The sequence below is a fragment of the Balaenoptera physalus genome, assembly GCF_965194825.1.
Source record: "Balaenoptera physalus genome assembly, chromosome: 5".
In the NCBI taxonomy this organism is placed as follows: Eukaryota; Metazoa; Chordata; class Mammalia; order Artiodactyla; family Balaenopteridae; genus Balaenoptera; species Balaenoptera physalus.
This window is the reverse complement of record NC_138884.1, coordinates 108,312,972-108,325,628: the sequence shown is the minus strand read 5'-3', so window position 1 is coordinate 108,325,628 and position 12,657 is coordinate 108,312,972. Positions and strand designations below refer to the sequence as shown.

The window sequence follows — 12,657 nt, the reverse complement described above, 5'->3', positions numbered from 1 at the left end:
TGAGCTGACTAATTGTAACAGAGCCATATGGCCCACAAACCCTAAAATACTCTCTGGTCCCTTACAGAAGAAGTTTGCTGAGCCCTGCTAAAGATGAAGTACACTTCACTGGGCTCCTTTCCTTCCCTGACTCACTTTCCCACTTGTTTACATTGCTTATTGGGCTTATCTCCCAAGTCCAAGTGCTGTGGTTGGCTTTTGGAAGAATCCAAACTAAGACACTCTGTTAAAGTATCTTCCCCCTCTCAACATTCAACTCAAAAATGTGCTGTATACATGAGTGGATGGAAAGTAGAAAGAAGCTGTTAGGTCCCCAATTAAAGAACCCTATTAAATGGGGCAATATATCTAAGAGGGACCCTGTGACAAGTTAGAAGAAAAGACAAAGATTTGATACATTCCAGGTGCCCCTTCCTTGCCTACTGACCACCCCTAGCTTCTGAAACCCCAAGATCTCTACCTCATAAATAAACTTGCCTCTTGCAGTCACATTCTCTGAAAGGGTAAATAAATACTACTTCCAAGATTAGGTATGTAGTACACAAACCCTAAGTCTGGGTCTTAGGACAGGTGCTCTGATAAATTCATTATCTAAGCAAATGAAGATGACTGGGACTAAAGGGGAGCCGGTACAGAAAGAGGACCAGGGAGTCACACACCCAGTGTCTGGCGCTGATGTCTTGATGTCTTGTTTTATCCTTTCATCAGCTCTCAGTAGTAGGTGAAAATATTTTTAAACATTTTCCCAGAGGTATATAGTAGGACCAGAATCTGAAGCCAGGCACACTCCTTCTGTCACACTTGAACCCCTTCCAATGTATCTTCCATGTGCCACTCATTGCACTCAGGACCATCTCATACTTTGCCAATGTGGAGGCTTTGTCTGCTTCTGTCTGATGTAGAGGGACCCTGCCTCCCAAGTTTAGGGGATAGTATATCACTTCATTCGAGTGGTAGACAGTCACCTCTGTGTGCCAGGAACTATGTGAGGCATTGTGGCACCATGAGGACATACTCACTGACCTCCTACAACTACAACTGGGAGCACAACTGACCTTCGGCCCCAGCTGCAGCACCTGAAATCCACCACATTGATGCCAAAACCATGCCCTTCACAGGCTGCCCCTCAAATGACTGGCTGCTGCAGGGGCTCTAAGCCTGACTCCTTCCTGGGACACTCAGGACTCAGGGACTCCTTTATTAGCCAACTTAGGCTCAAGGACTTCCCAGCAGCTTTGCCAACCCTCCCTTAGACTAAACAGTGGTCTGGGATGCTTCCATCCAACCTTTTCCCCTCTCCCCTTCACAGGTCCAGACTTAGATTGGCCTCTGAAGCTCTCCCAGCCTTTCCAAACTCCCTCCCTATTTCCTTTCACATGGGCATTTCCTCCAATAAAATCTTTGCATGTTTAATCTTGTCTTGGTTTCTGAGTCTTGAAGGACCTGGACCAACGTGGGTTGGTTCACTCAAGGTCTCACAATTTCTATCTCTAGCTTTTAGATAAAGTACTGAGAAATTCACTAGCCCACTGTCAAATAGCCAACCAGGAAAGGCTTAGTGCTTAAACTCAGTTTCTTCTGACTCCACAACGTATATTCTCTTCATTGGTCACTTTCCAGAATGGACTGTCTCCCTCCTGCACAGAAGTCTTCATGGAGATTAGCAGAAGGCATAAGCACTTCCTGCATTACTCACAAAAAACGTAGAGGCTAAGAAGAAAATACACAGTGCTTTGAGATCATGTACAATGAGGGTAAAAAGACAAGATGAGGGTTTTACAGGTGTCTCGGGACATGATTCCATGAGGGATGGAAGAAAAAGCCCCAAGACATCCACTAACGCAGGATGATACAGTGACTAAGACGCTCAAAGATGTTGGGGGCGGGGCATTCCATTTAATAAGAAACTTTAAAGAACCAGCTGTGCAATTGATGGAAAAGAAAACCTTAAAACACTACTTTTAAAAAGCAAGAGAGGGAAAATATAACCAGTTAGATTCAGGTCAGCATCTCCGGTGAGGGATTTAGGATTTTTGTGAACCTGGTGACTTTATTCTAAATCTCACAAATGGCAAGATGATAGCAGAAAGAAAATGCAGGATAGAAAAATACAGACAGCCTCTATATAGTTGGTAAATAGCTACTACCCCAAATGACTGTGCTCAACTCCCTCACTCCCAGTCTCATCCCCCAAGGCTCCTGGGAGCCAGCAACAAAAGAGTTAATGCACGGCCTAACCATAACCTCCAGGAACCAGGTCCATGTCCTTGATCAGAACCTACTCTTATTGATCCAGAACCACTGTAAATAGGAATGTGTCTATCAGATCAGATCATCTTCAGTAGGCAATCTTCCCAACCCCCTAAATGGTGTCAGCTGCCCCTCCCTTTGCCGTCCACCCCATAACTCCTCCACTATTTCCATCATAGTCTGTGCCACTGTGTATCACCTACACATTAAGCACATATACATACTCACACACACACACTGGGCAGGATTTACATCTATTATTCACTAGCACCATGTTTGGCACATAGTAGGAGCTCAATAAAGCCTAGTTGAATGGTTGAGTGCACAGATAGAGGGAGGGCCTGATGTATCTATGGCGATTGAAAATCTTTTTGCTTTTATCCTGGTCAGTATAACCAAGGCATTTTCTAAAGTGGTTAGAACACATCTGAATATATCTTTCACACTTAGTCAAGTATAAAACAGTTTCCAATATACCTCACTTCTGGTTATACCCATACTAGTTGTGTGTCTAAGAGTCAATGACTTAACCTGTCCAACCCTCATAGAAGCCATGGTATAACCTAGACTTTAGAAGACAGCTCACTTACAAGGCCACTAACAAAGTGACAGCAAAACTGTGAAAGACAGGTCGCAGCTAAAATGTCACTCCACAGGTTTGGGATGGGAAAAAACATTTGCTGAGTCCTTGCCATGTGCCAGAAACATTTTACTTGTCCCATCACTTTATTCTCACAAGAACACCATGAGGTAGTTATTATTATCCCCATTTTACAGATGAGAAGAACAAGGGGCTTGATAAATCTTACCCAAGGATACAAAGTTAATAAGAAGTATGGTCAGGATTCAAACCCTGGACAGCCTAACTCAAAGTAAATGACTTTCTACCTAACCCCCAAATCAGGCCTTTTGACTCAAGACTATGGTTTGATTTTCTCTCTGAGAAGTAGGAGGCCAGGGATCTCAGGCTCTCCTGAATGTCCACTAAGGAGTGTAGACCTGCAATTGTAGGTCTGCATAAGGGATAGGAGTGAACAGGATGATTCTAAGAGATGTTACCCAAGCACACTGGGCTAGAGACAAGCTGCTAGCATCCTGTGTGATGTCCAGTGCCAAGAAATACCCCAGCATGTTTTCTTTACAGCCTGGAGTCAGGCAGAATTCAGAGATACAAGACTGTACACTCCCTGAAGACTGGGACCATGCCTTGCTCATCCTTCTATCATAGCTACTAGGCTTAATAATTGTCCATGGACTTCAAATGAATTGTATTTTTAAGGCACTGCTTTTAAATTTAAGGGCTTATTTTCTTTTAAGTATTAAGGAAATGGGAGAAGGAAAAAAAAAAAAACACTATGAAAATTGGAGAGGATCCAAAGTATGAAGAGATTTATTTAAGAGATAAAAATTAAATGAACTAAAATGCACAACTTGGTTAGACAAAATATGACAAGTATAAGAGCCTATTATTTGAAAGGTGCAAACAAGATAGAGAGCACCATTTCATACTGTTTTTAATATGGTATAAAGGTGAGAGTAACTAGAGAAAGTAATCTGGGCTAGGAAATGAGCCTGCCAGAAGGGTCCAGGACCAAGCTGAGTCAGAGAAATGGTTTGGGATGGGGAATTTAGAATCCCAAGGCTCCAGATTTAACTCTTGAAATGATCTTGGTGAACCACTGCACTCATTCATTCATCCATCAATCTAGTATTCATGGAGCACCTGCTATGTACCAGGAGCTCTGCACATAGTGGCCAGGCTACCTGCCCTAGTGAAGCTCTCTTTCAGAGAAGAGAGACCGTAACAAGCAGCATAGAGTGGAGGGGTTTATGAAGGGAGCTATAGGAGCACGTACAGAGGTCTGTCCTGGTTTAGGAGACAGGGAAATCTCCCTGGGAAAGAGATGGTTTAAACCAAGATTGCAAGAATGAAGAAGTGGTAGAGAGGCTTCCAGGAAGACAGAGAAGCATGTGATAAGGTGCTATGGACTGAATGTTTAGCTCACCACCACCCCACTCCACCCTACTGCCCCCCCCACCAGATTGGTATGTTGAAGCCCTAACCCGCAAAGCGTTGGTATTTTGAGGTGGGGCCTTTGGGAGGTAATTAGGTTTTTAGATAAAGTCATGAGCGTGAGGGCCCCATGATGAGACTAGTGCCCTTATAAGGAGAGGAGGAGAGACTACAGCTCTTTCTTTCTCTCTCTCCCACCTCCCTCTGCCTCTCTGCTGTGTCAGGACACAGCCAGAAGGTGGCCATCTGTAAACCAGAAATAAAGCTGTAACCACTATCCAACCATGTTAACACCCTGCTCTTGGACTTCCAACCTCCAGAACTGAGAGAAAATAAATGTCTGTTGTTTAAGCCACCCAGTCTATGGCATTTTGTTACAGCAGCCTGAGCTGACTGAGACAGAAGGGAAGGAGGTGAGAGAGGGAGCAGTTACCAAGGAATTGAACCAAGTGTGAGAGGGGGGCTGGTGGGTAGGATTCAAGAGAGGGGTAGGCAAGAGACAACCAGAACTGGCCCATATGCCGGGCATCTCAACAACAATAGGGAGCTACTAAAGGTGGGATCAGATCTATAATCTAGAAAGGTCTTTGGGGCAGAAGTGTGAAGAAAAGATTGGATAGATGAAGATGGATTCAGGAAGAGTAGACTGGAAGCTGTTCAGTACTCTGTGAATAAATAATTTAAAACACTTTCCTATGACAGTGACACATGATGTCAGTGGATGAGTAGAAAATTGTGAAGGGAAATCCTGGCAGATGCACAGCCATGGCCGAGGCAAGGCAGGGATCATAGAGGACACAGAGTGTCTGGGAGCAGCAAGAATTTCTTGTGGTCTCAATGTGACATGAGTGAGAATGAGTGACAGGGGAAGACATGAAACACGTGTGTTCAGCCAAAAGGTAGAGACTTTCCTCCGTAGGCCAGTAGAGAGGAGCAGTTAAGGGCAGAGGTTTGGAATCAGAGCAGTCAGAGTTCAAACTGCCACAGCCTGTGTGCCCGTGATCAGGAGACTTATGTCTGAGCCTCAGCTTCCTCATCTGTAAAATGGAAACACTCTATTAAGCCAAAGGTTAAGTGCTCAGTGAGTTGTCTTGATGACATGATAGGGGCTTCTGAGGGGTCTGGAGCAGACATGGAAGCAATGGGGCCACATTCTGGGTATTCTTTGGACATCATATAAATGCACTCTTGCTTTTCTTCTCCAGAGAGCCTCAGGGAGGTTAACCTTAGACATGTCCAAGGAGGTTGAGTGGCCAAAGCACCCAAAGGCTCATGTCATACTAAAATGTAGTTTTTCTTAGGACACAGAGCCAAACAATATGGAAGGTCTATGGGGTCTCTGATTCTCTGTTCCATGTCTTCTTGCACTTAAGGTGCCTCAACATCTTTTCTTGGAAATGACCTGCCTCTTCATACCCACATACCATCCTGTGCCAATAACAACGCATATCATTGCCTGCATGAAAATGCCAGAAAAGAGGCTGGTGACAATCAGGTGTGCCCTTTCAACAGGGCACCCCTCTTCCCCCTCTCCAAGGCCTGGCTGAAGGCAGTGTTCTCACTTGACCCTCCCGAGCTCCAAACAGGCTGGGCAGCCATGACCCAGAGAAGAGGTGCCATCTGCCCTTGGCCTCCAGCAGGTGTGGGATGGGCTCCAGATGAACTCAGCCTGTCTGCCCTCTGGACCAGTGTTTGCCCTGCTTCACTGGAGGTCTTGCAGCCTGCAGCCCAATCGTTTACGTGGCTTGCTAGGTAAGTCCTGTGGCTAAGAGGCAGCCTCAGAACTCTAGCCATTGTGATCAAAGCCCATTTCCACTTAGTGGCCATGTGACTGTGTCCGTGTTACTTTCTCTGTGTCCTGTTTCCTCATCTGCAACACAGGGTTAATAATGGCATCTGCCTCATAGGTACCTGTGAGGGTCAAATGAATTAATACGTGTGAAGAATTTAATACATGTTTACTACTATTATGATGATGATGGATGATGATGATGATGAGTCCAGGGGCCGCTAAGGGTTGAGGAAGCTGCGTTCTTCTTTGGAAGAAAGCTTAGTGGGTTTCACAGGGAGCCCCTGCCTTGTCATGTTTCACCAGTTGTCACACACGGGAATGTCCTGCCTGTGACCGCTACCATCTACATCGAGCTAGTACAAAAGGCAAATCTCTACAAGATGGTCATCCATGGTAAGTTTCCCCAACCTTCTGTGAAGCCTGCAATATTAGAGCAGAAAGAACGAATCCAGTCTGACACCCTCATCTTAGACTAAGGACATCCAAGGACAGAGAGCGGCAGTAACCAGACTGAGGTCACACAGCTAATTGGTGGCAGAGCTGGGTCTACAGTCCTGGACTCTTGAGGATTAGCCTCATGCTATGCAATGAATCTGCAGTGATGGGATCCACAAAGTTACCAACGTTCACTGACGACCTCCCATGCACCAGGGATGAGACTTCAAGTTCAGGATCTCACCTCATCTTACAAGGACCCTAAGAAGTGGTTGTCGTTATCCGCATTTATGGGTGAGGAAATAGTAACCAAAGTCATGACCCCCTACAAATGCCCACTATGGGCAAGGCCCTCTTCATGTGTGTGTGTGTGTGTGTGCTCTTTGGCTCGTTTGATGCTCATAACAACACTTTGAGGAGGCACCATATTGCTCCCATATTACACAAGAGGAAACTGAAGCCCAGAACATTAAGTAAAGTGTCCAAATCACAGAGCTGGTGACAGAGTTGAAATGTGAATCTAAAAAGTCAGTCCCTAGAAACCATTTCTCAGCTGAAGGAGGATGAAGTTCTTTCTCTTGCCTGTGTAGAGTCAGGATTCGCCCTCAGCCCAAATGACTCTGAGAGCCAGAGTCTTCCATCACCCACACTTATCCCTGACCCCTCCTGGTGTCTGGCTATGTCCAAGGCCCTGCGGCAGCCAGTGGCATTTCAAGGGGCTTCCCTGAGCCGTGGAGCCAAGCAGAGTAGCATTGACAAATCCTGCAGAGCTGAGACCTGCCGGGTGCGCTGGAACTGCACTGGGGATTAAGAGAAAAGAACGCGATTTTGTTCCTGCCTGGCCCCTGGCCAGGATACTGAGATTAGTAGAATAACTGTCAGATGGGTTACTGAATCTCTGTGCGTTCCAATTACCAACATCTAAGAGCCCAGTTCCCATTCCAAGCTCAGAGCGACTCTCAGCAAATGTCACCCTTGCTCTGAGAATGCTTGCCCGGCAGGTCACTTCAATTTCTGAGCTGGCACGTTAGTGTGGTGGGTACTTTCTTCCTCCTCTCCTGGCCCTTTATCTTTCTGTTTTCATTGAGCTAAGCTCTGTGAAATGAGTGGCTGCTCCCCACCCTGCCCATCGTCCCCAACACCCTGTGCTCCACACAACTGACAAGGAACAATGGTTCCCCTATCAGCAGAGGCCGAGGCGCGGCCAGCAGGACAGGAAACCTCTGCAGTGCACTCCCGCACCAGCTCCACCGCGGCCACCTCCCCAGTGCACCGGCTGAGGCCTCTCACTGAAGTCAAAGCACAACATCTCTTTAGAAAGCAAAGCCCGCCCAGTCTGCAGGCCCCCTAGGTCCTGAGAAAGGCTTTCTTCTCCCGTGGCGCCAGACCCACACTGCTGCATTTGGGGGCCCTCAGACACTGGATTCCAGGCCTGGAATGAAGGGGGGACTCCTTTTCATTCCATTTCAACAAACACAGCACATTTATTAGTGCTTGTGCTTGGAAATCTGGGTGAAGAGACACCAATGAGAACATCTATTCTTGCTGTCAAGGTACCCATTATCTGGGAAAGAAGGGTAAGGCAGGGAGGGAAAGAAGGGCCCCAGAGAAAAACAGAGATGGTACAAAACAACCTAAAGTTTGTTTAAACAAAAAAGTGATAAGAATCATAATCACTACATAGAACAGCAAAGCATGGCAGCTGAGGTAGGGGGTGCAAATCCAGTCTGCTGTTTTTTGTTTTTTATTTTTTTATTTTTTTGCTACCTGTTTTTATAAATAAAGTTTTATTGAAACACAGCTACACTCATTTGTTTACACATTGCCCATGGCCATTTTCGCCATAAATTGGCAAAGCTGAGAGACCACATTCTCTGTAAGGGTAAATTATTTACTGTATGGCCTTTTACAGAAAAATGTTGCTGACCACTAGTCTATACGGGTATTTTACATGTTTAATTCCACTTAATCATCACAACAACTCTTATCCTGTAAGTATTATTAACTGCACTTTGAAGGTGGAGGCAAAGAGAAGGTAACTGCTAAAGTTCACATAAATTGAAGAGAAGTATCTGGATTTGACCCAAAGGCACTGCTTTTTCTTCACACCTGTAAGCTAAGACTTGTGCTCAACCTTTAAGTTGGCAGATGATTTTGATTAATGGCGAGGAGTTGGAGAAAACATACCAGAGAGGAGGAGTGGCTTAGGGGACAGCAGAGTGGCAGGAAGGAACACAGCCAGCAACAGAGGCGACCTTGAGAAAGAATGCTAGAACTGCAGAGCCAGAAGGAGCCTTCAAGATCAAGCTCATAAAACCCTTCATCTTAATCAGCTCAGGCTGCTGTAACAAAATTCCAGAGACTGAGGGTCTTGAGCAACAGACATTATTTCTCACAGTTCTAGAGGCTAGAAGTCCAAAATCAAGGTGCCAGATTCTGTTCCTGGTGAGAGGCGACTTCTGGCTTACAGATGGCTGCCTTCTCAGTGTGTTCCCACACAGTGGAGAGAGAGAGAGAGAAAGAGCGAGGACTCTTGCCTCTTTTCCTTTTTATACAAGGACACTAATCCCATCACAGGGGCTCTTCGCTCATGACCTCATAAACCTAATTACCTCCCAAGACCCACTCCAAATGTCAGCACATTCTGGGTTAGGACTTCAACACTGCATCTGAGGGGGACACATACATTCAGTTCATAACACCGTATCATACTACTCTGGAGACCAGAGAAGCAAAGGAATGTATGCAAGGTCACACAGCAATAAAGACCAAGCTGTAAGCAAAACACTCTTAAAGTTTTGTGGAGTCTGGACCCTTTCTGGGCCAAATGTGCTTCCCTATCATATGCCCTGTGTTTACTCTGGGCTGATCACAATCCCAGGGAGCACTGGAGCCTTGCGTCCCTTTGTGCTGTTTGGAGTCAGAATCAAACCAGTTGTGCACTTGGTGTTTGTTTTACCTGCATGCCTTCATGTGACACTAGTTTCTGTTTGACCAGGTGTACAGAAAGGACACAGGACTGGAAATCAGCCGACCTGGCATCCTGTTTGTCACCGGCTCCATGCGTGACCTTGGACAAGTCACTTAAATGCTCCAGCGCCCATCTCCAACTGTGTAAAATGCGGGACCCGAGACAGACATCACTTTCCTTTTGGCTCCAATTGCTCATATCGAATAAGACTGATTAACACAGAAATCGTTAAAGGACCCAAAGACCACATACCAGTCGGCTGGCCATCCTTGTTTTTCTGTCACACTTGATCTTACCAGATCAAGAATCAGGAATGTATTATTTGAATTTGTGAGACATAAAATATCTACAACTAGAATTCAGGCATGCATTGCACAAAAAGTATTAATTGAGCTTAATTTTTGTCAGGATTTGCACTTCATGCTAGGATGCAGCTATGAATAAAACAGAGGGGTGACCAGACAGTGTGACGTGGCGTGAGAAATGCCACACACAAGAGGAAGGTAAAACTAGGTACACCAAGGAGCTCCAGAGCCAAACAGCCTGGGTTCAAAACCTGACTACACCTAATTATCTGTGCAGCCTTACACATGTTCTTTAACTTCCTTCACCTGTAAAACAGAGATAAAAATGAAGCAGACTCACAGATATGGAAAACAAACTAGTGATTACAAGTGGCAGGGCTTGGGGAGGGGGAGTGGGAGGTCCAAATTATTGGCTGTAAGAACGGCTACAAGGATGTATTGTACAACATGGGGAATAGAGCCAATATTTTATAATAACTATAAATGGAATATAACCTTTAAAAGTGTATAAAGAATTTTTTTTTTTTTAATGTTTAAATGGTATTCATCTCGGGGTTGTTGCGGAGGATCAGCTGAGTTAATTCTTGTAAAGTTCTTGAAACCATGCCTGCACAGGTGAGCACATCAGCTATTATTGCTGGTGATGGAGACATACTGGGTGACAAAGGAGAAAGGAGAAAAGACTCCTACGTGATTCAGGCCACGGTTGGGGGGATGTAGTAGTGAGGGCTTCCCAAGGGGAGTGACATCAAACTGAGGCCCAAAGAATGAGCCGGAGTCAGAATGGTGGAGGGTGAGGGTGAGAAGTCTCCTTGGGCAGTGGGACTCTGGTGTGAGAAGTCCCTCAGACAAGGGTGAACCGGAGTCTGGGGGGAACCAAGAATTGGGGAAATCCGTCCCTGCCTTAGGGGCCACGTCAGCACTGCAGGTTGGAGTTTGGTCAAGCAGGATTTTTTTCCAGAAGCCGCCAGGGACAGAAGAACTCAGGGTGAGTGCTGGCTCTGTGCAGTCCGGCTCAGCCCGGGAAGCCAAGGACCAATGCAAAAATCAAAAGAGCTGGAGCAGCTCGAGCTGAAAACAAAGTCAGGAGGGCCAGAGGGCAGCCAAGTAGACACTGGAAGAAAGCAGAGAGAGAGAGATCACAGGTAAAGCAGAAGTAATAAGGTTCAAGACAAATGACCAAAGAAGGCCGAAATGCCAGCAGCCTGTGTGTATGGGCCTGATCACAGGGTATGCGGGTAGACCAGCCTGGCTTGATGGCCAAGGGCCTGGACGGATGCCAGGCACCCTTATGCACTAACTAGGCTAAGAAATGAGTAGTCCAGTCAAGGTGAATTCGGGAAGATCTCTATAGACTCACACCTGTGCTCAAACGTTGCCCTCTCTTGCCCTGGTTGGGGTGAGGGGCATTCACGGGGAATTTTCAGCATCATCACTCCAGTGTGTCTAGGAGGAAAGTGTAAGGAGAAACAGCTTTCAACAGCTTCTGCTCTAAAGCCAGAAAGTCTACGATCACCACTGCACCTCCATCTCATGTACTTGTAAGTGCAGATAATAATGGAGCTATTAGGTTATTTTTTAGGAGGACTGCATATAGGCAAAGCACTTAGTGCTTAAAACAGAGTGAGTATTCTATGTTATTAATTAATTTGGTTTTGCTTTACCTACTCATCTAAGAGAATTTACCTAAGCCTATATTCTAGGCTCCACGTTGGCTGCTCAGAACAAGAAGAATAAGGCATGGTCCCTGCCCGCAAAGAGCTTACAGTCTAATAAGTAAACCGGGCAAGTGAGGGATGAGTTCTAGTGGCTCTGGCAGAGAGAAGCCCGTGATGCTGGGGGAGGCCTGATGAAGGGAAAATAGATTGGGAACAGAAATATAGATGGTAAATGCAGACTGATCTGTCCTGATCACTCACACTTCTAACAATGGCCCAGGGAGGGAAGAAGAACAAATACCAACAAAAGCAAGAACTGTGAAGATAAAGTAGTGACAATGCCCTGAGAAGGTGCAGCCTCTCCATATCACCAACCCCCAGGCTGCCTATTAGAGAAGACACTGTTCTCCATTATTAAAAAGATGCTGATGTACTGTACTTTTGTGGCTCAGAATAAACATGTATTTCAGAGAGTTTCCAACAAGTTGTGACCAAGTCTCCTTGTCTTCCTGATATTTAGGCTTCTGGGATTATATTGTTCCCCATCGATTTATAATGCAATAAAAATAAATATGGAAGGCAATGGATTTGTCTTATGGAAAAACGACATCAAATACATTCAAGGTTTTATTTCTATTTGAGTTTCATGTTTTGAGAAATAAATATATTAAGGGTTAGGACAACTATCATTCTTAGTGGCTCCATCATCCAAACATTTAAAACAAGAAAAAGATATCTTTGCCTACAAAGTAAAGTGAGAATGAAAGCAGTTACCAGAATAATTCAAGGCTACCTAATATCATTTTTGTTCATTTTTTTGGTAGCTCTGACAATTTGATCCAAATCACATCTTGACAGATGGATTCACTTTCCATCTGCTCCCAGAAAGATATTTGAGTGCAAATGTATATGTGTTTCTTCTGACTGGAATATACCAGAGTACTGTTAGGTCAAACTATTCTTTTTTAAGCTGATTTTAAAACCATACATGCTTTTGGTAGAAAAATGTGAAAGTATAGGAAAACTTAAAGAAGAAAAACATACCCCAGAATTATAATTCCTTGTGGCAATCACGGTTTGCCACATTTTGCCACTCCACACATTGGAGTGTTTCCAGTGTCTTGCTTTGATGCAAATTTTGTTGTTTGTCTATTTGTTTGCTTCAAATCATTAAGACCTTGAAGTCTTAAAAATACTGACTGTCCTCCAGCCATGGCACAGGCTAGACTGGA

General features: G+C 45.1%; 1 protein-coding gene across 6 annotated transcripts in view; it reads right to left on the bottom strand.

Moving 5' to 3' along the window:
• Positions 1-12,657, bottom strand: part of LOC309660907 (uncharacterized protein) — a 404,218-nt gene that overhangs the window by 344,971 nt on the left and 46,590 nt on the right. The window lies entirely within an intron of this gene.